Source organism: Littorina saxatilis, linkage group LG2 (genome assembly GCF_037325665.1).
Source record: "Littorina saxatilis isolate snail1 linkage group LG2, US_GU_Lsax_2.0, whole genome shotgun sequence".
Lineage (NCBI taxonomy): Eukaryota > Metazoa > Mollusca > Gastropoda > Littorinimorpha > Littorinidae > Littorina > Littorina saxatilis.
The window spans coordinates 49,264,604-49,291,127 of record NC_090246.1 but is presented as its reverse complement, the minus strand read 5'-3'; the positions used below and the strand labels follow the sequence as shown (position 1 = coordinate 49,291,127).

The 26,524-nt window shown below is 43.0% G+C and overlaps 2 protein-coding genes across 3 annotated transcripts in view; one reads left to right on the top strand and one right to left on the bottom strand.

The window, feature by feature from the left end:
• Positions 1-26,524, top strand: part of LOC138959133 (small ribosomal subunit protein eS24-like) — a 434,279-nt gene that overhangs the window by 318,621 nt on the left and 89,134 nt on the right. The gene's annotated exons all lie outside the window — the stretch shown is intronic.
• The window catches only part of LOC138959124 (retinoic acid receptor alpha-A-like), a 203,495-nt gene that overhangs the window by 114,889 nt on the left and 62,082 nt on the right, over positions 1-26,524 (bottom strand). For both annotated transcript variants that reach the window (XM_070330480.1, XM_070330481.1), the window contains exon 3: positions 23,920-23,965. The gene's annotated coding sequence lies outside the window, so the exon portion shown is untranslated. The remainder of the gene's footprint in view (positions 1-23,919; positions 23,966-26,524) is intronic.

The window sequence follows — 26,524 nt, the reverse complement described above, 5'->3', positions numbered from 1 at the left end:
ATCACGATGGGACAAGATGCAGATTGTGTTGAAGAGATGTTTGCAGATTATCGCATCTACATTTTATTGCTCAGATCAATGCACGAAGTTGGGGTAGATCTGAATTTCGCAATGCCGGTGTCACGGCGTGAGTTTACACTGTCCTGAGTTTACGCAGTGGCCCCAATGCGCGTGCGTCGAAATATGCGTCACTTCCGCCATCGTGACTTTGCCGAACTCGAAGCCGGTTGTTTTCACTTTGAGTAAGGAAGGTGTCAATCACGTTTTTAGTGATCATAACCCGCACGATGGAACAGTTCGCTGATCAGATGCTTTCTTTGAAACATTTTCTCCGAAATCACACGCACCGAGGCAGAAACAAAATACAAACAAAAATACAGAACAGAAGAAAACAAAACAGAACCCCACCCAAAAACACCCACCACACTCAGTGGGGCGCATGCGGCGACTCTGGGAACCAAGGATGAGAGAGAGTAAACGTTCATTCAAGTTTATGTTAACACATTTACAATTTGCTATTTCTCTCTTTATTTTGATTATCACGATAATTCATTTATGTCACTGCAAACCCAGACGCATGTATAAGACAAGTATCCATTTTGATTTTGGCAACTGACTAGAGGAAGCATTTCTGATTCCGAACATAACCAGCTTTATGTGTTTTGTTTTTTTAAACACAAACATGAAAAAGGTGACTAAAACAATCTCTACGAGGGAGCATATAATTATAAATAGTCCAAGGTAACAAACACAAAACCATCGATTCTCACTATTCTAAAATTCAAATCTAATCTAAATTTGTTGAGAAAAAAATCTACGGCCTTTTCTTCCAACACTCGCAGACCACTGACAAACACAAACCCATCGATTTCCCACTGAATTCTTTGACACAGTGGCAAACGCGATCGGCGAAACAAAGACGGTCACCGTGGCAACCTCAAAAATGCTTTGGTAAATTCACATCATCATAAACTCACGACGCTGTAGGCGTCGTGAATTTGGTCAGGAAGTGACGCATATTTCGACGCATGCGCATTGGGGCCACAGCGTAAACTCAGGACAGTGTAAACTCACGACGTGACACCGGACGACGACAAATCGGTCTTTTGAGTTGAGAACCACATGTTCTTTGGCGGCAGAAATCACTATGGGACAAGATGAGGATTGTGTTGAGGAGGTTAATACTGACTGGCTTTAGATGAAGAGTTCCTAGACCTGGTTTTTGTAGAGAGGCATCATGATGATATCCTGTGTTTTTTTTAACGTTCTTGGTGACAACGCGCCAGAATCGCACGAAGATCGAACTCTCGAAGAAAACAAGTTTATCGCTGAACATCGGAAATGTGAAAGTATTACTCTTCCTGTCTGATCAGTCTCCCCGTTAAATCTACAGGCTACATTATTTATCAGGTAACTTACCAAACCGGAGTGTGTGTGTGTGTGTGTCAGTGTCAGTGTGTGTGTGTGTGTGTGCCGGATTACCACCATTAACGCACCCTTTTGGACTTTTCTACGTAACCTTACTATGCCTGCTGTGACATTCACGAGGATTTTTGGACAATCGTGTGCCTGTGCTGGACTTGCAGGAAGACAAACGGCGTCGGAACGTATACGTGCTGCCAAGTGTGCATGCCCAGAGCGCAGTGTGAACCGAGAGTGAATGTGTCATTGTGTGGAAGTTTTGCTTGATTGATTTATTCATGATTTAATTTGCCTTTTGGTTCAATAGAAAAATCTGTGTACGTTATACTTTGTATTTTGTGGTGTGATTCGCCCGAGTGCGAGACCCCCATCCCCGAACGCCTCTGTGGGTAGAATTGTATAATTGTGTGAGTAACGTGAGTGTGTAGATGAGAATGTGTAGATGAGAATGTGAAAGTTGCTTTGGACCCAGACACACACAGCAGACTTCAACGCAACAGCGAAGTTTCAGCCCGACAAAGAAATTCGAGTGACACAGCTAATGGCTGTACTTGTTATTTCTCTATTAAAACAAATGTTTCAAGATCTTTAGGCCAATAAAAAATAAATTGTCTGTTTCTAATAACATGGGTAAACAAAATAGGGTAGGTAGGTAGGGATTTTTAATTTTTTTTGCCAGGATAGAATTCTTCAAAATAACTAAATGACACAAAGAGACAAGACTCGCTGTAGATAAATTTATATAAAAAAAGTAAAAAATGTGACAAAGAATATAAAATGATTGTTTTACCTGGTCTGGAATCTTCAGTAGTAATTGCATAAAAAAAAGTCTGATATATATATATATATATATATATATATATATATATATCAATTATCATGTTAACTTTTTCTTAAAATGGGTGCGCTAAATCCTAGTCTGTTTGTTTTTAATGGACTAAGCAATCCTTGGACTGACAGAAAATATGTATTTTAAAAATGTCCAGTTGCAAATTACTTATTTTTCTAATTGGAAGAGAATATACACTCTTTTGTGTTCAAATGGGTAGGGGGCGGGGGTAGTAAAAGGATCACAGTTCAAGATTGTGCGCGACAAGAGGTGTGTTTCTTTTAACTGTGATAAAGAGCGACAACTCAACTTGGTATCTAACACTATTTCTGAACACTGTAACCACTGTAACCACTTTAGCACTTTTAATTTATTTTTTCTGTCTTCCAAACTTCTTCTTCTTCTCCTCCTCTTCTTCTTCGTTCATGGGCTTAGACTCCCACGTTCACTCATGTTTTTAGCACGAGTGGATTTTTACGTGTATGACCGTTTTTACCCCGCCATTTAGGCAGCCATACGCCGCTTTCGGAGGAATTCCAAACTTCTAATTCAGCTTCAAAAAATGAGAAAAAAAAGGTGTTTTTTTAATTCAACAGTTAAATCACTATGTTGGATATTCTATTTTGCTTCCCTATTTATCTTAAGTTTTTGATCATCTGATTACCTTGCTTTCCTATTTGTAAGATAATATGCACTCTTTTCTGAAAAATAGGTAGGGGGTGGGGGTAGTAAAAGCATCAAAGTTCAAGATTTTGCGCGACAAGAGGTGTGTTTCTTTTAACTGTGATGAAGAGGGATAACTGAACTTGGTATCTAACACTATTTCTGAACACTGTAACCACATTAGCACTTTTAATTTTTTTTTCTGTCTTCCAAGCTTTAAATTCAGCTAATAAAATGAGTAAAAAAGTTTTTTTTCTGAATTCAACAGTTAAATTACTATGTTGGATGTTCTATTTTGCTTCCCTATTTCTGTTCTAAAGTTTTTGATCATCTGACTACCTTGCTTTTCTATTTGGAAGACAATATGCACTCTTTTCTGAAAAATGGGTAGGGGGTGGGGGAAGTAAAAGCATCACAGTTCAAGATTTTGCGCGACAAGAGGTGTGTTTCTTTTAACTGTGATGAAGAGGGATAACTAAACTTGGTATCTAACACTATTTCTGAACACTGTAACCACTTTAGCACTGTTAATTTATTTTTTTCTGTCATCCAAGTTTTGAATTCAGCTTACAAAATGAGTAAACAAGTGTTTTTTTTCTGAATTCAACAGTTAAATTACTCTGTTGGGTGTTCTTTTTTGCTTCCCTATTTCTGTTCTGAAGTTTTTGATCATCTGATTACCTTGCCTTTCTATTTGGAAGATAATATGCACTCTTTTCTGAAAAATGGGTAGGGGGTGGGGGTAGTAAAAGCATCACAGTTCAAGATTTTGTGCGACAAGAGGTGTGTTTCTTTTAACTGTGATAAAGAGGGATAACTCAACTTGGTATCTAACACTATTTCTGAACACTGTATTCACTTTAGCACTTTTAATTTATATTTTTCTGTCGTCCAAGCTTTAAATTCAGCTTATAAAATGAGTAAAAAGTTTTTTTTTCTGAATTCAACAGCTAAATCACTCTGTTGGGTGTTCTTTTTTGCTTCCCTATTTCTGTTCTGAAGTTTTTGATCATCTGATTACCTTGCCTTTCTATTTGGAAGATAATATGCACTCCTTTCTGAAGAATGGGTAAGGGGGTAGGGGTAGTAAAAGCATCACAGTTCAAGATTTTGCGCGACAAGAGGTGCGTTTCTTTTAACTGTGATGAAGAGGGATAACTGAACTTGGTATCTAACACTATTTCTGAACACTGTAACCACTTTAGCACTTTTAATTTATTTTTTTCTGTCATCCAAGCTTTAAATTCAGCTTATAAAATGAGTAAACAAGTGGTTTTTTCTGAATTCAACAGCTAAATCACTCTGTTGGGTGTTCTTTTTTGCTTCCCTATTTCTGTTCTGAAGTTTTTGATCATCTGATTACCTTGCCTTTCTATTTGGAAGATAATATGCACTCTTTTCTGAAGAATGGGTAGGGGGTAGGGGTAGTAAAAGCATCACAGTTCAAGATTTTGCGCGACAAGAGGTGCGTTTCTTTTAACTGTGATGAAGAGGGATAACTGAACTTGGTATCTAACACTATTTCTGAACACTGTAACCAGTTTTGCACTTTTAATTTATTTATTTCTGTCTTCCAAGCTTTAAATTCAGCTAATAAAATGAGTAAAAAAGTGTTTTTTTTCTGAATTCACCAGTTAAATCACTATGTTGCATGTTCTATTTTGCTTCCCTATTTTTGTTCTGAAGTTTTGATCATCTGACTACCTTGCTTGTCTATTTGGAAGATAATATGCACTCTTTTCTGAAAAATGAGTAGGGGGTGGGGGTAGTAAAAGCATCACAGTTCAAAATTTTGCGCGACAAGAGGTGTATTTCTCTTAAAATTTGTGAAGAGGGATAACTCAACTTGTTATTTAACACTATTTCTGAACACTGTAACCACTTTAACACTTTTAATTTATGTTTGACTGTGTTCCATGCTTCAAATTGGGCTTCAAAAATGGATACATAAGGTTTTTTTTCCAAATTCACCTGTAAAATCACTATGTTTGATGTTCTATTTTGCTTCCCTATTTCTCTTCTTCAGTTTCTGATCATCCGATTGTTTTTTTGTTAACATATTCACAATACAATATCACAATTTCTTCAGTAGGGTTTGCGTGAAAAAATCTCATACCTATGCTCAAACTTCAGTCGCTATCTCAAAATTTTGCGCGACAAGCTCTATTCATTTTGTTTTTTCCTGATAAACAAAACACTGAACTAACATAAAAACAAACCTTTAAAACTGCCTAACCACTTTGAAATATGGCCTCAGGTGTGAACTCCAGCCTTAATCAGTGACAAAATCTGCTGCCTGAAACTGGTAATGATCATCCTCAGAATGCACCAGATTGCACCATTTTGCATCCTTTTTTTCTACATTTTCCGGGGGGGCATGCCCCCGGACCCCCCTAGCAAGCTAGGCGCTTCGCGCCGTCGGCTCGGCGCTTCGCGCCTTCACACCCATATCTTCACAATATACTTTTGAAAAAAACCAGTCATAAAATGAACTGACCCGCCCCTGCCGCCAGGGGAGACATCCCCCTGGGCCACCACTGGCAACCCCCCCCCCCCTCCTCTTCGCCTAGTCCGGCCCTGTGCTTCATTGAAACCCAAAGTCAGGTGTTAAAAAAACCCCACTTATGCTCTTCCTTCAAGTTGTCATCACAATCTTAATGTAACACCCCCAGTAATATCGCAGCAAACCAAAACGACTGACTTCCGATATATCAGCACACAGCAACTTCCGCTCTGCCTTTCAGCGTTATTCGCTGCACACGTCTTTACAGCCCAATTAGAGGTCTCTCACTGCCATTTCCCTCCCCCCACCCCCGACTTTTAATTTGAGGAGATGTGTTTATGTAACGCAGGTGTGTTGCTAAGAAGTGTCTGACAGAAAATTAGCAGACCACTACAAAAAAATTATAGTCTGCCTCAATGTTGTCTTTTGTGCCAGAAGACTGGTTCCGTATATCTCTCGTTTATTGTTGTTTTATACGCAGAGCCCTTGCATCCCTTTGTCATTTGAGCTTGTTCTTAGCGCTCTGACCTCTGAGGATTTGGCGGCAGAGGCGGGTACGCAGAAAAGAGTCTCGGCGTTCACAGAGTATCCCCACTGAAAGAAGAAGTCTTCTGATGTGTAAAAAAGCCTCCTTGCAAAACTTACGTTAAATATAAAAAGAATTTCAGGTACTTGTGTCATCATGTGTCAGTTTAATATCCAAAAACTATTTCCCGTGTTCAGTAGCAACCTGCTGTTCAAATTAAACCTTCGTACCAAAAATACAAACACAAGCGGAAATGACGCGATGGCAAACGACCACTTTCGCGGCATGTGGTTTGACGTCGGTGCTATTTCTTCTTCATCGGTTGGCAGGGACGGAGTTGAGGGTTGGGAGGTCACCAGTCAAGAACAAAGTCTATCTTCTGTCGGGCAATCTCGAGCTCAATACTGCCATACTTAGGTACTTGCGTGCGTGCGTGCGTGTGTGTGAGGAGAGAGAGAGAGAGAGAGAGAGAGAGAGAGAGAGAGAGAGAGAGAGAGAGAGAGAGAGAGAGAGAGAGAGAGAGAGAGAGAGAGAGAGAGAGAGAGAGAGAGAGAGAGAGAGAGAGAGAGAGAGAGAGAGAGAGAGAGAGAGAGAGATTAATCAAACTCCTCTAGACGTCTGCTGGAAGCATCAGGAGATTCGCATCGCAGAGTTAGTTTCCGGCATGTCTGTCTGGAACATCCGCGAGTTCCACACGAGTCAAATCACCAACACTGGCAACAGGCAAGACGGATCACTGTCCCAGTTTTGTGTGAGAGAAGGACGATTTCACGTGCGCTAGCACTGTGCCAAACAGTGTCTCATTACAAACAAGCCTGGTGATGTTCAACATGGGGTAACACACTCGAAACAGCCACTTAAAAAAGCAGGCCAAGAAAGCACTTGTTGGAACAAAATTTGTTTTTTGTTTATGTGTTTGTGTTTTTTTACTGTATCAATATAGAAGCTAAATGGACAAACAAGTTGGAATATTCCGATGGACAAAAAAGAAGAAGAGGAAACTATACAATGTAAGTCTTTTTCAATGATTTCAACAAGAATTATAAGTTGTTGTAATACATGTACTAGAAGGAGTAGTAGTCGTAGTTGAAGCCGAAGAAGGGATAGTAGTAGTAGTAGTAGTAGTAGTAGTAGTAGTAGTAGTAGTAGTAGTAGTAGTAGTAGTAGTAGTTGTTTTAGTAGTAGTATACATTGATATTGCTGTTGTTGTTGTTGTTGTATCATTATTGCGGTGTGCATTGTTAATAGCTGGTCTTTTCTTTCGTTGGCGTGAAAGGTAGCAGGAATCATAACTAGACCGTTTCTCGGTCTTGATGAAAGTTTCATTCGTCAAAACATCGTAAATCACCCTTCCCTTCGTCCACGTATGAGAAACATGTCAAGAAACTGATAAAAATTAAAATCGATTTCGTTGTGGGTTGTGATGATTTAAAAGAAAGTTCCATTATATATGTATATGTTAATATATTATATGTGATAAATCTCCATTGACAGCAGGACACCAAGGCAGCCATTAATGCAGCCATCATGCAAGGCGTCGAGAACAAGCTTTTCCCAGGTTTAACATCACGTCAAAACACGATCGTTTCTAAATTATCATAAGACGCATTTCTTAGGATAGCTTGTCCATTCCCGGATTGAATCACTCGGCAAGACAAGCTCCGGGCTCTTTTGACATATCGTTTGGACAGCTTTGGGTTAAAAGTTTGAAACGTAATCACTTCGCACTTGCCTTCTGTTCAGGCTTCTCACAGTTGTGAGGTCAAAGTTTTACCTTATCAATCATCCCAATACTGCTGATGGTTTAGAGCTGAATGGGCATGCGTGCTGTGCTTTTCCTTATAAGTGCATTCACGTATTCAATTACACAGATTCTCAAGGCCATCAATCAATGATCTAAGTATGGGTGCGTTTTACCCTTTATACACTGAAAATAGGAGTCTCCTTTTACACAAAGACATGAGCAAAGAGACATCCCGAAAGAAAAGATTTCATTTTAAGAAAGGGTTAATAGTTATTCTGCACGTGCTGCTTAGGGGTCCCATGCCTTCCCAATCCTGTCATAATACTCACCTGACGCAGACATGTCAACTGTATTCACAAGATTTAATCCTCATTATGTGAAGAAAATGTTGGCTCGGTGCGTTGGGACAAGGGTATGTTTCTTGTGCAATGTTTGTGTTATTTACCCAATCCCTCAACACAATGTCGAAGAAGTGAGTGCGTGCAGGAGGGAGGGTGCCGAGGTTCGAGTTGGCACTTGGAAGTATGTACAAACTTAACGACAATTTCTGCCTTTTCAATTCTACTTTTCTTCTCTTTCTCTCCTCTTTTCTTTCTTTCCTTCTTTTCTTTGCTCTGCCTCCTACTTCTTCCTTTCTTTGTTCTTCTTTGTTTTCTTTCGTTCTTAGAGTTAACACCCGGGGAACAAACGGTATGACATCGTAAGCCTATTCAATTCTAGTTTTCTTCTCTTTGTATAAAGTTTTCTTTCTCTCCCGTTTTCTTTCTTTTTTTCGCGCTTTCTATTTCTATTCATTCATCCGAACGTTTTAAAAGTTAGTTTACAATAAGCTGCACCGACCAACAATCATCTTCACTCATCGAACCGCGACGCGGCAGCCACTCTTTACAAAAAAGACACCACCTGTTTGACAATGTCAACGACAACAACAACAACATCAAAAACGATCATCACTTGTTCTGCACAAATCCGTCACCCTGAGCGGCGCGCCCCGCCAGCTCTGCTGGGGGCTAATCCGGAAGACTTGTCACAACTTCAAGCTGTCGAATGGGATTGCTTACCATCCATCAGCCATGACGCGCAGACAATAACCCAGGTCCGTGGCAGTAGGGGCATCCCGCTGCCCTCCTTTTCTCTGGCAGCGGAAGAAAAAGTACGGGCAGCCCGTGCACACCGCTAATGATCCACTCCAACAATTAGTCAACTGCATCGGCGCCGCAAGATAAATCATAGCGGTTATATTTGGGCCCTAGCTCGATTCCGCGCTTATCTCCCCCCCCTCTCTCTCTCTCTCTCTCTCTCTCTTGCTCCCCTACTCCACATAGCCCCACCTCTCTCTCTATCAATCATTCAACTGTGCTCCTCCTCCGCAGATACCCATCCCCCTAATTTTTCAATCGTTTGTCAGCTAATCCGCGGGATTAACGGCGACTAGCAGAGCTGTGAATGGCGAGCTGTGTGGAGGAGATTGCCTGTCGGGTACCCGGCTTTCTTCTTCGGGGGTCAGTCTGGCCCCCGGCGGGATATGCACCGCTGATGACTGCTGCATTCTGTCAGCAAGCACCCACCTGTGACTGTACACTTCTCTTGCAATTGCTATCATCCTAGCGCCGAGGACTCGGATTGGAGACACTAACGAGAGCTTTAACAAGCGTGCGTCTCTCTCTCTCTCTCTCTCTCTCTCTCTCTCTCTCTCTCTCTCTCTCTCTCTCTCTCTCTCTTCTGCTCGCGCTCATGCACGCACGCACATTCAAATACACATACACGCACGCTCGCACAAACGCAAGTAACGTACACACGCACGTACGCACACACACACACACACACACACACACACACACACACACACACACACACACCATGTAGCTTTTGATGAGACGGTCGAATAGAAAGGGCAATTAGTAATGAGAGGGTAGCCCCAATGCGTTTCAATGAAAACCTACTAAATGATGAAGATGAACGTACCAGATGGCGGAGTCAAAAGCCAGTACCTGCCTGAGAGCATTACACGCAAATAAGAAAGCAAATCCAATAAGCAATCACTAAACAACCACATCAAAGGTGGGTTTTTTCCAACGACGAAAAATACAAAAATGTGGGTTTTTCCATGGAAAGAAATCCTTTAAAAATGATGGCACCGCATCAACATTAAGGCAGAACTTGGGTTTCCCCCACAAACTTAATCCACACGACATGCTTTGCATTTTGAAGAAGGCGCCGACGAAACTGAGTCCAAAATGCATAAGTTGTGATTGAACGCTTTCAAAAATGCTGACACTAATGACAAACAAACAAGGAGCCATTTTTTTTTTGGGGGGGGGGGGGGGGGGGGTGGGGTATTTAGGTATGATTAACGATGTTTGCTATCGAGACAGAAGCGGAAGCCACAAAATCCGCAGCAAGATAAATGTATTAATTATGTACTTGTACTTTTTCTACTTGAAATGTTAGGAGACAAACATTGTGGAAATTGAAGGTATTATTCGTGGGTCAGCGATGCACACACAAAGCAGATATATGACGTTACAAGATGCAGACCGTTTAGTCCGCTGCAAATAGATGGATATAAATTATATAATATGTCACTGTTTAAACAATTCCCACGATTTTTCTGTGCATTCCGATGTCCAACGATACTCGCTATGTGACACACAAAGAACACAGGAGTTTAGTAGGCACAATAACCTGGATTAATGTGATAACTATGCTGTAGCTTTCTTTTTTCCTTTTTATATTTAGTCAAGTTTTGACTAAATATTTTAACATCGAGGGGGAATCGAAACGAGGGTCGTGGTGTATGTGCGTGCGTGTGTGTGTCTGTGTGTGTGTGTGTGTAGAGCGATTCAGACTAAACTACTGGACCGATCTTTATGAAATTTGACATGAGAGTTCCTGGGTATGAAATCCCCGAACGTGTTTTTCATTTTTTTGATAAATGTCTTTGATGACGTCATATCCGGCTTTTCGTGAAAGTTGAGGCGGCACTGTCACGCCCTCATTTTTCACCCAAATTGGTTGAAATTTTGGTCAAGTAATCTTCGACGAAGCCCGGACTTCGGTATTGCATTTCAGCTTGGTGGCTTAAAAATTAATTAATGACTTTGGTCATTAAAAATCTGAAAATTGTAAAAAAAAAAAAAAAATTTATAAAACGATCCAAATTTACGTTTATCTTATTCTCCATCATTTGCTGATTCCAAAAACATATAAATATGTTATATTCGGATTAAAAACAAGCTCTGAAAATTAAATATATAAAAATTATTATCAAAATTAAATTGTCCAAATCAATTTAAAAAACTTTCATCTTATTCCTTGTCGGTTCCTGATTCCAAAAACATATAGATATGATATGTTTGGATTAAAAACACGCTCAGAAAGTTAAAACAAAGAGAGGTACAGAAAAGCGTGCTATCCTTCTTAGCGCAACTACTACCCCGCTCTTCTTGTCAATTTCACTGCCTTTGCCATGAGCGGTGGACTGACGATGCTACGAGTATACGGTCTTGCTGAAAAATGGCATTGCGTTCAGTTTCATTCTGTGAGTTCGACAGCTACTTGACTAAATATTGTATTTTCGCCTTACGCGACTTGTTAATTTTACATCTCTTCACACAATTTATGCCTTCAAAATCTGAGTTCATTTTTCTTTACGATAGATCGTAGACGTTTACTTTCAGTCCCTATGATAATAACCTTGGATCACATTATTATGAATGTTCATAAAATAAATCACACACACACGCACACACACACACACACACGACACTGGATTATTCAAATTTGTATATATATATATATATCACATACACATGTTACCTCCGTATGCAGGTCATATTAACACGACATAAATGAATTAACTGCACTTATCCTCTGTTTATAACCATAGCCACCGGTTAAAGTACACCGGTATTTATCATAAATTAACATTGCCCTAGATATAGAAGTGACCCAATACGGTAACACTCGGCGGTTAGGACGCCAGCTGTTAAACAAGAACATGATCAATAGCGGGCCCTCTCCCCAAACCCAACAACGTCACTGACACCGCGGCCTTTCAACTTTCAGAGCAACACATCAATCCCAGCTGTCAGGACTAGTAAATACTATTGCGGTACAAACCACACTTCTATAAAAAAAAAACTAAAAAAAAACTAAAGTGACACCCCGAATTTAAGAACCTCTATTTTAAGAATCCGTCCTTTTCAAGACCTGCTTTTCTTAGATTTTAAGGTCTTAAGAAGGAGGTTCCACGGTAGTACTATCTGACTCAACCCCGTTAGTTCCTCTTTACTCTACTTTTCTGTGAACCAGCACCACTACTAAGAATGGTTGTAGCCCTAACCCTCACCCGACTCAATACACATGACAACCAAGGTCCATGGCACTTTACACAACACCAAGCTGAATGAGAGTCAGTCATTCAGCATAGAAACCCTCCGCCCATTTTCTATACACATGGCGAAGCATGGTGGTTAGCACATCGCAGCGAAGGGGATAGATAGGTAAATATGGCAAAACACGTTCACCTTGAAAGGCTGGGGGCAGAAGACCGTTGCTTCCCTGTCAGTCAGCAAACAACGGTAAAGTTCTCCATCACAGCGACGAGCACATCTCTCACACGGCACCCTGTTGTGGCCTGTCAGCTTGTACTTTTCCCTCTCAACTACACACTAAGTCACCGCACGAAGACACAGAGGGTACTTTCCCCTCAACGAGTGCCCAGTAGCCCGATTGTCCAGGTCGCCACGACGTAGATTCCTTGCCCAACACCGCTGCAGCACGGCTAAATAGGTCAGCCCGCGACCTAAATACCCATTGGACTGTTCTATTTGCCGCGAAGTAGGTCAGGCCGAGAGCGAACCAGGCGATACCGTCAGCATCTAGGTCATGCCCTGGCCAGGCCAAGTTGGCTGGCCAAATGTCAGCCGTTCAGTGTAGCCGAGCCTGGCAGTAAAAAAACAACAGCCGCTCGGACATTTCTCCTCCGCTAGACAGGAGTTCAACCCACTTAAAAACAGAGTTAAGAGGAGGGGTATGGCACTGCATCAAAACGGAGACGGAGAGAAAAAATCGATGTGTTATGTGATGCAGCGAAAAAGGCTGTCGACAACCCGACACCCCTCTAGCCTAGAAACGCGGTGGACTCGTCCGATTTGCCCTCGTTCCACGCACGTGCTTTCTCTACCCCCCCCCCCCCCCCCCCCTCCTCAGAAGGAGAACAGCCAGTGACTGTAATAGCGCTGGTTTCTTTCATCGACTGGAGCGAAGGCGAGGGGGTAACAGTACTACGCGTCCTTGAAATACCACTCCTACCCTCCCCCCCCCCCCCCCCCCCCCCGCGACTTTCCTCACATCTTGCCCTATTGCTGACTCCCCCTGCCCTTCCCCACTAGTCGTCGTCTGTGGCTGGATCGATTAACCTTGAATTAGTAGCTGGCTTGTGAAACAGTCTGACGCCATAGTCGTTGCCTTCAATTTCGTGGCTGACAGGAAACAAAGCCGCCCAAACAAAGCTCAGCGGGCGAGCGCGCAGGCACACGTTTTCCATTTTCTTTTCTTCACAAAACGATAATCACCGGTCTCAAGAAGACTGAGCCCGGTCGGTGACTAGTGTCGACAGAGAATGAATGTCTTATAGTCCCCGTTCTGCGGTTGCTCTATTCAAAGTGGTAACCACAAACGGATAGAATCAGAGTACTGCAGTAAATGTTTGAGTCCGTGAAATCTCCAGATATTAATAGTCCCCCCACTTGTTCGGCAAAATAGAGCCTGTTTGTTGACCTTTCATCGTGTATAATCTTGCATCTATTGGGGTACCAGATGTGGGGTATGTGGACTGGCTGTCAAAAAAGAGGTTAACAAGCCCCTCAAGGGATAATATTTAATCTCATCCCCTCCCGATCCCGACGCAGGTGAAATATATCATTATGTGACAGTATTCTAAACATCGCTTTTGTCTTTTCAGTTCACAACCTGCCACGTCATTTTTCCTTGAAGTTTATCCCTAAATCACCTCGCTGAATTGAGCTTGGTTTTTATATTCCAACTATCGTGTTTACCTCGGGTGGTCAGGAAAAATACCATTAGAACATGCCATGGTGTGGATCCAAAAGTCATCTTTATACAAGTATACGCATGTCCCGATATTGTACAGTATCTTCTTCTTCTTCTCGATCGCTCAGACAGGGACTCTGGAACTTCTGATGAAGTCTGCAGTACAGCGAAGACTCCGCAGGTATTGTACAGTATGAAACTCCTGGCTAAAACCAACAGTCTTCAATTCATTTCATGAAAAAGGAGTTTCCTGGGTCTCCTGACCCGGACTCCCACGCTAGCTATCTGTTCACTGAATAATTGCATCCTTGTCACAGCCCCACTTCCATTGAATGTGAATCGAACAAAGACAGTTTCTTAATACGTAGTGTTGAAAAAGTCCCTGACAAAGTTTTACTCCAAAATCATCCCTTTACTACCCGGGACGGTATTCCGTAGAAACAAAAGTACCCGCATGTTACAATACTCGCACTCGAACATCACAACATTTTGCAAACTTGTTTTCAGTGAGAAAACACACACACACACACACACAGGACCTACCAAGTTACACACTGTAACAGCAATGCAGAGGAAAAGGATGTCGACTTCACTTCTCAAAGCGGATACACGATCGTCTGCTAATCTAAGCAGGAGTTGTTTCCCTTGGACTAACATCCACAACTCATTTAGACCGGTCCAGCTGCCTAGCAAAATCAAGGAGAGAAGATTGAGAGAAAACACTTCCGCGGTAGTAATCTACCTTGTGTTGACATTTTAATCGAATAATCGTTCAGATAAGTTCTTTCAATAATTCATGTTTGCCAAAGGATTTCTTTTCACAGCGCTCGATCGCTTGGTAATAAATTGCACGCAAGTGAAGGTTGCAGTGTTTGTCAAAATATTTCCAGCCAAAAATGACTGTGTGGCTGACTGCATACCTCTCTCATCACCCCCGTCCCCCCTCTCCCATTTCCTTACAAACAGACGCCATAAACAAAAACCCAATACAATTAAACGCTCACCATGGTGTTTCTTCTTCTTCTTCAGCGTTCCAGAATTGTCTGGTGACGTGTGAGCTCGTTTGCCCATTTGGGTTCCCCACACTATACTCTGAGAGCATAGTCAGCTTCACTCCGCTTTCGTTGAGTGGGCATGCTTGGTATTTTCGTGTTTCCATAACCCACCGAACTCTGACATGGATTACAGGATCTTTTCCGTGCGCACTTGGTCGTGTGCTTGCGTGTACACACGAAGGGGGTTAAGTCACTAGCAGGTCTGCACATAAGTTGACCTGGGAGATCGGAAAAATCTCCACTCTTAACCCATCAGGCGGCAGCGACCGGGATTCGAACTCACGACCTCCCGATTAGGAGGCCGACGTCTTACCAACACGCCACTGCGCCCGTCCATGGTGTTTCGAAAGGCAATGAGGAAATGCCGTAGTCAAACGTCCTAAGACAATTATCAATTACTGAAAGTTGAAGAGCAATGATAAATACACCCTGAGTTAATCAATCATCATATGAAACTGTCAAAACAAATCAAGAACCATTTATGCTAGCTGATTTTACATGGTGCGTGTACCAGTAGGCTACCAAAAAAAGTTGATTCAGTTGCTGTCGTAGACATCTACTAAAATTAATCAATGGTACCGAAATAGAGAATACTACATGGCTTGCCGTGTCGTACCAGATTTACACGAGTTTTTTTTTTTTAAATATTGAACTGCGAGCGAAAGCGAGCTGTTCACTATTTGAAAAAGCAACGAGTGTAAATCTGGTACGACACAGCAAGCCATGAAGTATTCTGTTTATCCTACATACTGTACTTACGTGTATTTTACTGAAAATGTCTTGCAGACGAGGCAGCTAAATTGAAGACGCTTGTTTTGGAACCTCGATCTCTTCTAAAGCCTCGTGCAATCTATTACGTCAAAGCAAAGAAACGTCACTCTGAAACTGTGGCGTGACGTGTTAGTTCTAAAGATTCATCGAGGGTAATTAGCGAGCGCAATTTTTGTTTCTATAATGACGTTTGTCTCGAGGTGACTTTGGCATCATAAGCAGTGGAAAAAAAGGTCCCTGCCAGACTTGCTTGACATGACCTCATTTACATGATATACACACGTGTGATTTGAACGATTATTATCTCACGGGTGTCTCTCTCACGTATGTAGGATAAAATACAGTTCCCTGCTTCCTTTTCACTTTTTTCTCAGCCCGGTCCCAGAAGTTCATCGACACTAGTTATGTTCTGAAGATCGATCCTACCGCCAAACTACTCCCCCCTCCCCCCCTTCGACCCCCAACATCCAACCTACCCCTCCAAACTCTCAACTAGCAAAGTACAGAGCAGGACCATTACTACTTGAACAGCCATCTAAAAGCACAGTACTCGCCATCTGTTTGCTTACGGTGTGGGGCTGTGTAGTCACAGTAGCAGGTCGGTGCCATTCGCAAGGGCAAAATTACTAATCGGTTTGGAATCTGGTCAACAAACCGTATCCTCCCAACACTGCCACTCTACCAGTAACCATTCTCTTCCCAGTCTGCTTTCGGTAAGGTTGGTACAAGCCGTGCGGTCAAGAATGCGAGGTATATCGTAGTTTTGCGAGACACAAACAAAACCACCACTTTAAATGCTGTTCATAAGAGCTAGCACACTTATGAGTTAAACTTCTTGTGCATATGCGCTGCATACATGATGTCACATGATTTAAAAACGACGAGATTATAGATATACAAACTCAGACGTTTTGACAACCAGACAATTGGAACAATTAAGGATGGGGTGGGGTTGGTGTCTTAAAGCTGTCCTCTTGAAGTTTTTATTTCATTTGTTTGTGTAAAATGTGACGTCTTTGCCTTTTCGAGGCATGAAGGCATACTGAGCCTTTGAGGGTGTGATGCTGAAGTCATCTGATGATTTGATAATAGGCCTTTTCTAGAAACCTAATAACAATTGTTACACTTTCACACGTTCTTTCACCATGGTGTCAACACTGGACCATCAGTATAGGCGAAAATGTAGAGTCTTTATTCAAGCAAGGAGACGTATGGATTTGTACAGTCATAGTCTCCGGTTGCAGCCGAGATCAAATATGCCCCAGCTTCCAAATCCTTGCCTTATATACAGCTAAGGATCGGGAAGCTATCTTCAAACGAGTTAACATATATGCCATTGACTATCAAAAACGTCGGTTATTACCTGGTTGATATATGTGGGCATTTAATACTTCTTCTCCCCGCCCGAGACAAGTTAGCCTTAGGGAATTTGGTAATACCTATCCTTCACGTACTGGCCACTGAGCTAGTTGGTGTTCCGTGTGACAGGGACGCTCATACGTCATGCAAGTTACAGGGACGCTCATAAGTCATGCAAGTTAGCTTTAGGCATTACGATACATCCTGACATCCTTTGTACACTAGCGGGACAAGTCACTATGACTATGTAACACAATCGCCTTTTGGACCCCTGCTAATGATGGTCTTTGGGGGGTTTGACATCGCGGTTGTCAGGCAACTTGCGTGCGTGTTCAAAACTCGAATAAATAATTATTACAAGCGTGCAGTCTCCTGTGGAAGACAGTACAACTGCAGGATGCAGCATAGGTGAGTCTGCAGTCTTCTTGTTCCGGTCTGAAAGCAAGGTTGTTGAGAACCTGTCCACTCAGCCACCCAGTGTAGCAGCTGTCCCAGACCATAGCGATGAGGGGTATGCTAGAATTTTACTGCTTGCAAATGGTTCCACGCCCTCTATACCATCGCAATAGAGTTGTTTCTCTGAACTTTCTAATCAACTATTTTTGCTCGTCCTATGTACCGTTACGTTTTGTGAACAAAATCTTCCCTCATTTTGTATTGCTCCGAGATCTCTGAACAAAATGTCCTTCGTTCTTTGCTACTTTCAGCTTTGAAAACAATAATTTCGTCTTTATGTGCTGCTTTCATCTTTGTGTTAAAATATTCCATCTTTCTGTGGGTGTTGTCCGCAACTTAGTGAACAATTTTCCATCGTTTTCGGTTGCTCATTAGCTTTCTGGGCAACTTGTCCCTGTTCCCTAGTGCCCGTATCTTTGTGAACATTAACATTGTTCCCTTGTCTTCCGTTGCTCTTAGCTTTGTGAACAAACCTTTCCTCGTTCTTTTTTTTCTTTCAGGTTTATGAACGATTTTCCCTCGATCCGTGTTTGCTCTATGATTGTTACCAAGTCTTCCTCCGCTCCCTGGAGAGCGTTGCCCTGGCCTGACCTTTTGTGACCTTGCGGTTACATCACTGACAAGCCAATTAAACTGCTCGTTACGTCGGATTGTCGGCCAGCCGTGCTACAAGACACCAGAGAAAGGGAGTGAGGGTTTGAACCCCTCGTGGGACCAACAGCCCTCCCCACCCCCTCCCGTCCCGTGACCTGCTGCCACTGCTTCAAGCATCATTCATCAAGCCCCTTGAGAAATATGGGATACTCTGTGTGTCAATGTCTGCCGACCCACTTCCATGTTACTGCATATTAATCACTTCGGCGGTACGAGCCATCCACAACCCCTCCTTTACCCTCTATCCAACCCCTACCCCACCCCTACCCCCCAACACCACCAACCCCATCCGTGGCCCTACACTCTTCTCCCAAACATCCCATCCGTCTTCTCATGCCTACTGATTCCCGGGCCCCAGGCACAAGCCTTCTCCTGTCCCATTTCCCAACCTTGCCATGTCTGCTCACTCTTCCACAGCCACCCCTCACTCAGACTTCTTAGAAGATGTAGGATAATGCTGATCAACCTTGGATATAACATTAAGTTACAGAAGAAACTTATACAAATATTCCTCATCTCCCATGGGTAATCATCATTGGTGTTGTCGTCATCCTCCTCTTTCATATTATCATCATCATCGTCGATGGGCACACGCCTCCCAAGACACCAGAGAAAAGGAGGTTTGAGGCCGCTTGAACCCTTCGTGGGACCAACAGCACCCCGGCCCCCACCAGTGCCCCTCCCCCTTATTTTCCCCCTCTTGCCCCTGCTCTGAGCTTTGTGTACAATTGTCAATGGTTCTGTGTTGCTTATCCTGCCATCGTCAATGTCGTTGTCGTCGTCCTTCTCCTCATCACCGTCATCATCTCCAACAACCTCCTCATCATCATCATAAAAATCATCATCATGTAATGAGCTCCTGCACAGAATAAGACATTGGCAGTCTTTAAAACTGGGCACGAAACACCAGAGCAGACAACGAGATTTACCCAGAGCCGTAAATCACGAAAAAGGACGTAGACGTAAGGCAGGGGACGACCAGAGACCATAAACAGTATTGCAAGCGAAAACCACACACTCTCAACGCAGCGTCCTTACATACAGAGTACCATTGGAGGCCAGTCACTGAACGTACACAAAATACATTTCTTGTTAAAATGGTTCTGCAAATGGGGATGTGTTTTCCCAGCAAGATACCTTTTAAATGGAATTACCATTCATCTTATTGCGTTTATTTGTCTGCTTACAAATCTATTGATAGCTATGGCATGAACGAAAACGTCATAGTTCTTGTACTGACTGTTATATTCAACATCAAGTGTTCTCTATTTGTTTGGTTCTTCTATTTCTATTAAAACGTTATGTTATTTCTTTTCTCTCCATTTTCTGATAAAAGAGTTGACACAGTGAGATGTAAATAGTGAACAGTAATTTAGGTCCAATTGTCCACCCTTTTTTTCAACGACAAAGCCGAAAGGGTGAGATATAAATAGCGTTATTTAATTGGCTCTGGGTCTTGCTAAGAAAAGTGTGTCTTTTGACAAAAATATGTCTCAGCAAAGCCCTATTAATTCTTGTCTGCCAATATTCTGTTGACAGTTTGGAAACCGTAGCCATGGCTCCTGGGGTTAAATGCCCGCCACAAGCGCGGTTGCTGTTCTTGTCTTCTTTGTCTAAGATTCGACATCTTTCAGCGAAACAAGATGGACAATGATATATCACTGAAAGTCACAGCAACGCTGATGAGATGCATTACAAAGGCTTCTGATCTTCCTCTAGGAACTCACGGGAAGATCCACGTCGTTGTTTCTTGCACTAATTAAAGACATATCAGCAGTAGAAAATTATTCGAAAGGCCAACACCAGGCTGTACATGTATCAGTATCGTAATATATCTGTATACCCAAGTGAAAAAATGTCTGTTTCTGAGGACTTTCAACATTTTATTTTAACAATAACAACACATGTTGATAGTTCAATGGGTTTCTGTACTCCAAAATTCTTGCTTCTCGAAGATATTTTTACTCCTGTGTACGTACGTAAAGCATCTTGCAAACCACTACAGATCCCTCTAGTCTTTTTACCCAGTGTAACCCCCTTCTTCATGGACACAAACCACCACAGATCCCTCTAGTCTTTTTACCCAGTGTAACCCCTTTCTTCATGGACACAAACCACCACAGATCCCTCTAGTCTTTTTACCCAGTGTAACCCCTTTCTTCATGGACACAAACCACCACAGATCCCTCTAGTCTTTTTACCCAGTGTAACCCCTTTCTTCATGGACACAAACCACCACAGATCCCTCTAGTCTTTTTACCCAGTGTAACCCCTTTCTTCATGGACACAAACCACCACAGATCCCTCTAGTCTTTTTACCCAGTGTAACCCCTTTCTTCATGGACACAAACCACCACAGATCCCTCTAGTCTTTTTACCCAGTGTAACCCCCTTCTTCATGGACACAAACCACCACAGATCCCTCTAGTCTTTTTACCCAGTGTAACCCCTTTCTTCATGGACACAAACCACCACAGATCCCTCTAGTCTTTTTACCCAGTGTAACCCCTTTCTTCATGGACACAAACCACCACAGATCCCTCTAGTCTTTTTACCCAGTGTAACCCCTTTCTTCATGGACACAAACCACCACAGATCCCTCTAGTCTTTTTACCCAGTGTAACCCCTTTCTTCATGGACACAAACCACCACAGATCCCTCTAGTCTTTTTACCCAGTGTAACCCCTTTCTTCATGGACACAAACCACCACAGATCCCTCTAGTCTTTTTACCCAGTGTAACCCCTTTCTTCATGGACACAAACCACCACAGATCCCTCTAGTCTTTTTACCCAGTGTAACCCCTTTCTTCATGGACACAAACCACCACAGATCCCTCTAGTCTTTTTACCCAGTGTAACCCCTTTCTTCATGGACACAAACCACCACAGATCCCTCTAGTCTTTTTACCCAGTGTAACCCCTTTCTTCATGGACACAAACCACCACAGATCCCTCTAGTCTTTTTACCCAGTGTAACCCCTTTCTTCATGGACACAAACCACCACAGATCCCTCTAGTCTTTTTACCCAGTGTAACCCCTTTCTTCATGGACACAAACCACCACAGATCCCTCTAGTCTTTTTACCCAGTGTAACCCCTTTCTTCATGGACACAAACCACCACAGATCCCTCTAGTCTTTTTACCCAGTGTAACCCCTTTCTTCATGGACACAAACCACCACAGATCCCTCTAGTCTTTTTACCCAGTGTAACCCCTTTCTTCATGGACACAAACCACCACAGATCCCTCTAGTCTTTTTACCCAGTGTAACCCCTTTCTTCATGGACACAAACCACCACAGATCCCTCTAGTCTTTTTACCCAGTGTAACCCCTTTCTTCATGGACACAAACCACCACAGATCCCTCTAGTCTTTTTACCCAGTGTAACCCCTTTCTTCATGGACACAAACCACCACAGATCCCTCTAGTCTTTTTACCCAGTGTAACCCCTTTCTTCATGGACACAAACCACCACAGATCCCTCTAGTCTTTTTACCCAGTGTAACCCCTTTCTTCATGGACACAAACCACCACAGATCCCTCTAGTCTTTTTACCCAGTGTAACCCCTTTCTTCATGGACACAAACCACCACAGATCCCTCTAGTCTTTTTACCCAGTGTAACCCCTTTCTTCATGGACACAAACCACCACAGATCCCTCTAGTCTTTTTACCCAGTGTAACCCCTTTCTTCATGGACACAAACCACCACAGATCCCTCTAGTCTTTTTACCGAGTTTAACCCCTTCTTCATGGACACAAACCAAACTTTAACAGTCTGGCTGCTTCCCTTACTTAGCATCCTTTCAAAAAATGTTTAATCCGTTTTGCGGATTGACACAGGTGTCAGTTACGAAACGAATCAACAACAACAAAATCCCGGCCCACACTGCACAAAAAGCAACAACCAAACTGTAGATTCTTGGTATGTGTCCAAGTGGTAGGATGCTCTTGAAACCCCGGATGTAATTTACAAGATCGTTGACGCGGGAAGGAAGGTATCTTTTAAGAATCACAAAACCATAAACTGTGTAAGAAGGCCGACGCAACGACAGCAGGAGTACAATCGCCATTATCAACGCCACGAACGCGAAAGGTCTTCATCGTTACTAGAGATGCTTCCTAAAGCCTGGTCGAGGTCGTCTTCACGGAGCTCGCTGCGCAAAGCTTCGGCACTGAATTTTTGGTAGTTAAACTTCGCGAAATCATCTTCGGTTCAATCAAGGACAGCATATAAGTGCTCCCCCCCCCCCAATCAAGGCAGACCGCAATAAACATTTAATCAATCAATCAATAAAATAAAAAAATAAATAAATCCCTGCGCTTAGAACTGTACCCACGGAATACGCGCGATATAAGCCTCATATTGATTGATTGATTGAATCAAGAGACGTTTTACTAATGGCTGAATGTGAATATATGGCAGGCATGTCGTACACGACAAGTAGAGACTAGCACCGACTTGTATCTCCTCTCCGACCACCCCCACACGTACCCCCCCCCCCCCCACTCCCCCCTCCTTTATAGTCTATCTCTACATCTGGGCGGGGCGAGCTGTGATGTTGTCGGCAGGTACTGTGGGATTCGATCCTCGTCAATCATTATGGTGAATAGCGAAGGCAGCTGTCAAACAGACAGTGGCTGACACCTCCCACTGTTTGGTGGTCACGCTACTGAAAGTATTATACCTCACGGATGGACCTGCCCTGTCAACGCTATTATAACACACGCACGCAATTTAGCATGCATGCACTCACACGGACAGACAGACAGACAGACAGACAGACAGCCAGACAGATGCACGCACGCACGCAGGCAAGCAGGCACGCACACACACACACACACACCGTCTTCATACAAGGAAGACCATGGGATCTCTCTACCCCCTACCTGACGATAACGGGCTTGAACCGCTCAACAGGGAGAAAAAACATGATATATTCATGGGTTTACAAAATCAACAGGGCTTTAGTTTTAACAATGCTTTGTGCGACGTCACTTACATTCCAACGTCGACCTGTCAGTCTCATTGTCCCACAATATCAACATTACTGAGACCATGATTTCAAACAAGAAGTAGACTGATTGCCCCTTGAACAATATTCCCCCCGACAACTTACCCTCTGGACAACTGCCCTACCCCCTATCCAAAGAAACAATTGCCGAGCAAGTAAAGATGGTTGTCAATATTAGACCTCAATCAACTAAGTGGGAAGACGACTTTCCCCGTGAAAGAGTTTTTTTGAACTGTCTCAGTCTTACTGGCTGATACTCAAAGTGAGACAGAAAGTACATAAATTCGATCATCAGGGCACCTAATGACAAGTTCTCTCTCTCTCTCTCTCTCTCTCTCTCTCTCTCTCTCTCTCTCTCTCTCTCTCTCTCTCTCTCTCTCTCTCCCTAATAAACCATCCCCAAAAGTCTCTCTCCCTCCCCTTTCTCTCTATTTTATTACTTCACCCATCCCCTATTTCTCTTTCTCTATCTATAAACTATCACCAAGGTCTCTCTCTCCCTCCCCTTTCTCTTAATTTAATACTTCACCCATCCAAATGTCTCTCATTTTCTCCCCCAAGCCCCCCCCCCCCCCCCCCCACACACACAAAAACACTAACGCATCACATCGTGGTCTCTCTGGGAAGCACTCATCCCCCCCATCCCTCTCTGCCCAAGCTCCTTAATATACCTGGCCTGGTACAGAGGCTCAGGTGCATGCATACGGCCGGTTTTTTTTACTACACTTCAAATGACAGCGGTTACTGTAAAATAATGTGTGAAAATGTGAAGAACAGGAGTGGACAGTGACAGGTGAGAAAAGAGGATCGCCCGAAGACGTGACAAAGAGAAAGCAGGGGGTAGAGCTGTAAATATGGCTTACCGTTCGTCCATTCTGCCAGCTTTGTCAGTCTCGCGTGAGTTGCAATCTGTAACACAAGAACAACAACAGTCCGTGAGCCAGTTGTCTTCGATGATGACATGCTCTCTCTCTCTCTCTCTCTCTCTCTCTCTCTCTCTCTCTCTCTCTCTCTCTCTCGGCTCTCTCCCTCACGCGCACACACACACACACACACACCGTGACACACACACATACACACACACGTACACGCGTGCATATGTGCGGCAAAGGCGAGGAGGGCAGAATAAGTCGGGTGGGAAAGGGTAGCCACAAGCGCCTAAAATTTCTCAAGATACAAAGTCATGAGATGCACACATTCCAACAACAAAAGTAACGGGTCAGCAAGAGATTCTTTCTTTTCTTTATTTGGTGTTTAACGTCGTTTTCAACCGTTCAAGGTTATATCGCGACGGGGAAAGGGGGGGGGATAGAGCCACTTGTTAATTGTTTCTTGTTCACAAAAGCACTAATCAAAAAATTGCTCCAGGGGCTTGCAACGTAGTACAATAATTATATGACCTTACTGGGAGAATGCAAGTTTCCAGTACAAAGAACTTAACATTTCTTACATACTGCTTGACTAAAATCTTTACAAACATTGACTATATTCTATACAAGAAAAACTTAACAAGGGTAAAATGAGAAACAGAATCCGTTAGTCGCCTCTTACGACATGCTGGGGAGCATCGGGTAAATTCTTCCCCCTAACCCGCGGGGCCGGGGGGTTCAGCAAGAGATCCATATATACCACACGAACAAATTTGATAAACCCTCCCGCAAACCACAAGACATAGCAGGGATCAGCACAATTAACCCAAAGGAAACCGCTCTGTCATCTCGCTGTCTTCTCCAGAATACCACCCGAGACTCAAGTGTCAACAAACGGTTTGATCAGAAAACTGTATGTCAACAAACGGTCACTTCGTCCACTCATCCCTGTCCACAAACGGTTTGATCTGAAAACGGAATGTCAACAAACGGTCACTTCCTCCACTCATCCCTGTCTACAAACAGTGTGATCAGAGATCAGTTCTGTCCACACATAGTAAGATCAGCGCCTGGGCTGGTTCACCAATGGCAGCAGAAGTTGGGCGGCAAGGCACTTCAAACAAGTCCCGCAGGACCCAAATTAAAGATGCAAATGGCAGCGGCCGAGGAAGCGACAGTACCGCGGCAGTGCAGCGCTGTGGTGTCACCGGCCCGGCATCTAATCTGTGAGCAATTTAAGCACTTCCCCACGCCAGACTGATTAATGCGTGGTCAATTTATCAACCCCGGCCCGTGTGATCAAAGGCAAGCCACAGCAACGTTTATCATTAATCCAGTGGAGAACCACATAAATTCACTCGGCGCTTCAAGCCTTTCGGCTGCCATGATAATCATCTTGATGAGCCCTGTTGCATTGGTCAGTTAGATATTAAAACCTGAACATCAATTACGCTTGTACTACACGTGTAACCTGTTGAGTCACAGTTGTTTGAATGTGTATACGGGTGAAAAATGTCTGGCGAAACATACCAAAAAATACTTGCGCTTGTACTACATTCGCATGCTGAATACCTTTGAAATAATCATTACTTGCACTCAGATGGACAAAACAGATCTAAAGAAAAGTAGATTGAAGAGAGTCAGTTCACACTGAAACAACAGCCGAAACAGCAAAAAGACTTTATTGCAGAACATCATCGTGTTCATGAAATATTAAACCTTCTTCCAGTCAGTTTAGCAAAACAACGTTACGTACGCCTCCGCTAAAAGCAAATCAATTCAAGTACACCCAACCACACACACAGTTGTTTTGACGGGGTTTTGACAGTTTCATCGTTGACAAAACTTTCCCATTTTGACTCTGTATGCCTCTGTCTGTATGTCTGTCTGTCTGTCTTCTTTTCTGGTTACCACACAGGCTAAAATCTCAAAAACATGCTTGATATTACTCAGGTCCACAGGTGAATTTCTAGCAAGGTTATCTTCAAGGAGAGCTCATCATTTTTACTCCAGTTAGAAATGTGTAACCAGGTTATGGAGAAATCTTTCGGACACGTTGTCGCTCAAACCCTTTCTCGAAGAGGCGTTTGATCAAATACATGTTATTTAAGTGTCTCGAGTCAGCAAGTAACATCTTAATTTTGAATGCTCAAAAGTAATATGCGTCTACGCCAAGTCATATAACTGTTTCTGTGAATTGATCGATCCAACATCAAGTATAGACACATCAAGATTATTCGCAGTCACACGCCGTGTAGAGTCATAACAGTCTCTTGGACGCACTACAGAGCGACACAATAAACTTTCGTATTCAGGGGAATTAAGGTGACACAGACTGACATCATGCCTCGCTAGAGACACAGGCATGACAGTAAGACCGAACCCATCGTCAGTTTTGCACTTAAAGCTAAACAGGGCAATTTCAGCGTGATTTGTGATCAAAAATCCGAAATCTGGCTCTATGACTTCGCGACGTTCTGTGTTCAGGAGCTCTACATGATTAAGCCCGTGACAGCAAGCCTTTTATGTTGATTAAATAGGCTCATAACCAGTGACATGACTTTCAGTGTTCGGAAGCTCTACATGATTAAGGCCAGTG